The 6,049-nt window shown below is 37.7% G+C and overlaps 1 non-coding gene across 1 annotated transcript; it reads right to left on the bottom strand.

The window, feature by feature from the left end:
* Nucleotides 1-4,598: 4,598 nt before the first annotated feature.
* On the bottom strand, nucleotides 4,599-4,739 carry LOC126940928 (U4 spliceosomal RNA). Its single transcript, XR_007720987.1, has one exon. It is a non-coding gene; the product is annotated as a U4 spliceosomal RNA (small nuclear RNA).
* Nucleotides 4,740-6,049: the final 1,310 nt, after the last annotated feature.

Raw genomic sequence — 6,049 nt, 5'->3', positions numbered from 1 at the left:
CATTGCACTCCAGCCTGGGAAACCAAGTGAGAACCTGTCTCAAAAATAAATAAAGAAACCAAAGTAAAAATTAGAAAAAATAAAATAAGATGAGGAGCTTATAACCCAAACTTTGGGGTGTAACCAAAATATACACATCAACTATGGAACTTGGTAAACAAATAAACATTAAAAATGGTATCTCCAGGCTGAGCATGGTGGCTCATGCCTGTAATCCCAGCACTTTGGGAGGACAAGGCAGGTGGATCACGAGGTCAGGAGTTCGAGACCAGCCTGGCCAACATGGTGAAACCCTGTCTCTACTAAAAATACAAAAATTAGCCGGGTGTGGTGGCGGGCGCCTGTAATCCCAGCTACTCTGGAGGCTGAGGCAGGAGAATCGCTTAAACCAGAGAGGCAGAAGTTGCAAGTGAGCCAAATTCGTGACATTGCACTCCAGCCCAGGCAACAAGAGCAAGACTCCATCTCAAAAAAAAAAAAAGATATGTCCCTTCCCCTGTGGTGGGTGATTAATTTGATTAATTCTACCTAAAAATAAAGCAAAGTTGTATAAAAGTGGTAACATTTGAGCTAAACCTAAATTATTAGTAGGATTTTGATGGAGAAAGGAAAAGCTGTATTCTAGCTTATCCTAAAATACATTCTACAAAAGGACAATTATATGTAGGCATGCAAACCAAAAGCCAATTACACCTTCCAGAAAGGAACTCTTATTTTTTAAAATACCCACCTGAAAAGAAGAAATATTCAGAATATTTTATGCTAAGCTCAGACTTACTTGTACCAGAAAATACTTTCTGAGCTTGTGAGTCACTTAGTTACTTAAAGAATAAAATTCTGAAAGAAACAAGATTGTATTGTGTGTCAGTGACCATGAAGGTTGAATTCATTTACCTAGAACAGTTTCTGTTGACTTAACTATGCTTTAAGTTTACTTCTCTAATTCTGCAATGAAAGTAGCAGAGCTGGTTACAGGGAAAATGTTCATATTGAATCACAGTTTGAGTGCTTTTGTTCTTTTTATTATTTTTTTCTTAGAGCATGCCTTGGTAATTTCTAACTCCAAGCTTATTTTATTGAAGTCTTTGATTTACAACTAAATCTGTTACTATGCCAACAAACTTGATCTACATATTTTATTTATTTATCATTGATTTTTTAAAAGAAATGAGATTTCTCTAACCAAAGTCAATTTGGAGTCAAAATAGATGATATACACTAAAATTTCATGAGGAGTTTTGCTATGAAGTCATTTGAGGAAACAAAAATCACAAGCACTTTTGAATTAAAACAAGTTTATTTTTGTTGCCAAATATTTTTGAAATAATAATTCTGCTTTTTAGCACCTGTGTGCTTTTTAGTTATACACACCAAAATGCTACCAGGTTGAGAGGAGCAATCTGAATGCTTTAAAAGCTTTAAAAAATAGATTTAGCAGGTAACTATGGTTTTTTATACCATAAAATTTTATTAAAATCTCCTCTGTCTCTTGTTTATTCTTCCACTTTACATGTTTAATCTCAACTGCTTTCACATAACCTCATTTACTCAAGCAGAGATAAGACCAGTGGGAAAGAGAAAAACGTACCTTATTATTTCAAGTCAACAAATAGTTATTGAGTGCCTATCTTGTACACAGAACCATGCTAGGTGCTCTGGAGAATATGAAATTAGCATGATACCTGACCTTTGTCCTCAACCCTGTAGAGAGAGATCAAATCAATGGGGCATTGCAAAACAGTGCAATATGAGAATAAATGTTCATGGCATGGGAGGGGCACAGACAGTAACTTACAGACTCACATAAGGAAAGGCTCAGGTTGAGCTACAATGGAGGGAAATGATGGCCTCCAGAGAGCATCTCGGCCTTGGGGGATGAATTTAAAGGGTCAGATGGGTAGAGAGGATAAGCAAGCCCAGGCAATGACAGGAGCACAGAGGCAGAGACAGGAAGGGGTAGATTGTATTCGAAGTTCTAGTTTGGCCAAACTGAGATAAACTCACCATTAGGGAGAGTGGGATAAGGTTGGATTAGTTAGGAGCTACTTTGCAGGCAGTCTCGGAAGTATTACGCAGGCAATAGAAAACCATTCAAGTATTGTGAGATGGAAGATGACCCAGCAAAACCAACTTTTGGGCACATCCCTACTGCAACTCTGTACAGAAGAATATTATAGAAGTGTAGGATAGAAGGGTATTTGACTTCCCAGATGTGAGGTGATGGGAATCTAAATTATTAAAAATACTTAACTAGGAGGCCATTAGGCTGAGATGGCTCCAGTGCCTCGGCTTCCTACATCAGCAAACCAAATCCCAATTCAATGTAAACAATAAAACAAAATCTAAGCGTAAGCAATTAGAAATCACCAAATAACCTTTAACTAGAAATCTGACCAATCAGAAACCACCAACTGACCTCTAGGGACTTTTCACATTGGCCAATCAAATGTATTTTCTCTGTCTTGCTTCCAAGAATACTTGATGTTTCCTCTCTCACACACTTCCCACGCCTCATGGAGAGCTGAACCACCTGAGGTCTGATGATGCCCAGTTCATGAATTGCTGAATGCTTAAATTCACTAAAAATTTTATATGACTAAATGTATCTTGTAACAGAATTATGGTTGGTGGTAGTAGAAAAAAAATAGAAAAGAAAAAATGGAAAAAAAAAAAAAAAAAGAAAGAAAGAAACAAGAAAAGAGGCCAGAAATGGTGGCTCCTGCCTATAATTCCAATTCTTTGGAAGGACAAGATGGGAGGATTTCTTGAAGCCAGGAGTTCGAGACCAGCCTGGGCAACATAGTGAGATCCCATCTCTACAAAAAATTTAAAAAATTAAAAATTAGCAAGGCATGGTGGCATGTGCCTGTAGTCCTAGCTACTCAGGAGTCTGAGGCAAAAGGATCACTTGAGCCTAGGAGTTCAACGCTGCAGTGAACTGTGATGGCACCACTGTACCCTAGCCTGGGTAACAGAGCAAGACCCTGTCTCTAAAAAACTAAAAGATACTAAAAAATTTTTAAAAAGGAAAGAATCAATTGGATTTGTGTATTGACTAATTTGAGACAGCTCTTAGATGTATTCATAAACATAACTATAAACTCCAATCTCAGTATGTCCAAAACTGAGCTCAGAATCTTCCTTCATCCAAACCTATTCTTCTTCTCGGTTCTTTATCTCAGTAAATGGTATCTTTATTCTTCCAGTTGCCCAAACCAGAAACTTAGATGGAGGATGATCCCTCATCACTCTTCCCTTCCCACAGCCCCATCTCTAATATAATATTATTGTAAGTTAAAATATTATATATTATACTTATGTATTATACGATTATACTTATAATATTATATCAGTTATATTCCTCTACTATTTCTCAAGTCCACCCACTCCTTTCCACCTTTTTGCTATTTCCCTCATCGAGGTCACTGTCAGTTCTTGTGTGAATTATCACAGGACTCCTAAGAGGTCTCCCTGCCATTCACTATTATTAAAAAGACAAAAAACAACGGATGCTGGTGAGGGCACTGAGAAAAGGGACCTCTTACACACTGTTGATTGGACTGTAAGTTAATACAATCACTATGGAAAACAGCATGGGAATTTCTCAAAAAACTCAAAATAGAACTACCATACAATCCAACATTTCCACTACTGGGTCTCTACTCAAAGGAAAGGAAATCAGTTTATCAAAGGGATACCTGCGCGCACGTGTTTAGCACAGCACTATTCATGATAGCAAAGATATGGAATCAACCTACATGTCCATCAGTGGATGAGTGGATAAAGAAAATGTGGTACATATACACTAGGGAATACTATTTGGCCATGAAAAAGAATGACACCGTGTCATTTGCAGCAACATGGATGGAACTGGAGGTCATTATGTTAAGTAATATAAGCCAGGATGTAAGGACAAACACCACATGCTCTCACTTATATACAAGAGCTAAAAAACTTGATCCCATGAACACAGAGAATAAAATGATAGATACTGGAGAGTGGGAAGGGGGCAGGGGTGAAAAAAGGTTAGTTATGGATACAAACATAGGGTTAGATAGAAAAATAAGTTATAATGTTTTATAGCAGCCTGGGATAACTATACTTAGCAACAATATTGTATATATGTCAAAGTAACCAGAAGAGAGGACTCAAAATGATATCAACACAAAAATGATAAACACTCAGGTTATAGATGCCCTGAATACCCTGAAAACACTCAGGTGACAGATACCCCAAATACCCTTACTTGATCATTACATATTCTATGCACGTATCAAACACTCATAGGTATCCCATAGATATGTACATTATTACATATGAATAAAAGGAAAAAAAAACTCCCTGCCATTCATCCCATTGTTCCCCAACTCATTTTCAAAACCATAGCCAGAATTATATTTCTAAATAATGTAAATCTGATATCAGCAACATTGCAATTTAAGCTACTCACATGTGCAAATAAAATGTAGCTGCTTTATTTTCTTTAATCATCATGGGTCCTCATCCAACAGAATAGTGGAAGAGAGTATAAAGCAGTTAAACCTGCCAATAGAGGGCACTTTCCTTTCCTCTATTATTTTTAATACTGAAATATTCAGTCTCCATAGAGACTGTCAAAAATTGCCAATGCCAACTATATTGCAAGTGGTCATGGCCAGGTATAGGGAAAAGCTTTCAATTAGCAATAATCACTCCTTGGATAAACCTCATTGGCTACGATACTGTCACTGCATGAAGCTCATTTCTTCTATTTTTACGTCTTTTTGAAGTAGTTCTAACTTCCCTGGAATTTTGTTGTAACTCGCAGACTTCCTCTCTCTCATCCTTTCAACAACAATATCAATTCTACAGCCTCTGGGAATCTTTATTCCACACATTGAAAAGATGAGGTTCCCCCAGGTGATGATTTCTCAATAGTACTTCCCTCCTCAATCATCAATCCACTAAATATACTTCATTTTGTGTGTAAAACTTGGCTTACTTGTAAATACCCAAGTCAAGACTATTCCCTGTCCTGAAAGTTATGTATCTGATGCCTGGGTACTTTGTGACCTGGTGAACCCAGTAAATCAGCCCTTTAAAGATTCCAAAATCCTACCTGGGATAGCAGTGAGATGGCCTCCAAGAATTTTGAACAAGAACATTCAGATTATCCTGTGAATGTTAGGTATTTTTTGGTCTTGCAGATTTTTGCTTTTTTTCTAAAAAAAAGTAATAAGCTTATTGTAAGATGAATCCTATATTTGAAAATCAAGATGAATGGAGGCATAGTAGCTATTAGTTTTGCCCATCTGCCACTCTTTCTCCGCTTTTCCTTCTGTGAACAGGCACCACCAACTTCACAACAGGGTTTTATGGGACTCGTCTTGGAGTCTCATCTCTTCCTGGACACAGCAGTTGGTTTAGGGATGGACACATGAACCAAAAAGAACTACTGGGAATCTTCCCAAAATGTCGCTGCCGGGCTGCCAAAAGAAGAAGAATCTCTTATTTCTCGAGTCACTAAATCAAGGGCTGCTGCCAGACATGTCACCCTCTCCCTCACCTCCTCCACGAGGGAGAGAGCCAGGCTACCATGGAAGAGAATGGAGCTGGCTTCAGAGGGAAGCAGAGACGAGACAGACAAATAGAGAGCCCAGACATCATTTAGGTTCTCAGTTCCAGTTGTCACTAAAGCCAGTGAGACATTTTAATCTGGTTCCGTTTGTCAGCACATTTCCTTTTGTTGTTTAAGCTAAAGTGGGCTTCTATCACCACAACCAAGAGTCTTAACAATTCAGGATGAAAGTGAGGATACACAAAATCAGAATGCTAGCGTTTGTTTCTTTGGATAAACAAGCAAATGCTGCAAAAGAACTCTAGAATTTCTTCCCATTCATCACAAAATGTAAAGTAAAGAGATACTTTCACCTTCCTATGAAGTCTCTCATTCACTTGGCACTATCTGACACCCACACAATATCAAAGACTTGCAGTGTCTTTCTTACATTGTTCCTATTGTTACATATTCAAAAAAATCTTGTTTTAACTTTTCTTAGTACATTATCTT

The sequence above is a fragment of the Macaca thibetana genome, chromosome 17 (assembly GCF_024542745.1).
Source record: "Macaca thibetana thibetana isolate TM-01 chromosome 17, ASM2454274v1, whole genome shotgun sequence".
NCBI lineage: Eukaryota > Metazoa > Chordata > Mammalia > Primates > Cercopithecidae > Macaca > Macaca thibetana.
This window is presented reverse-complemented; position numbering and strand designations above follow the sequence as displayed.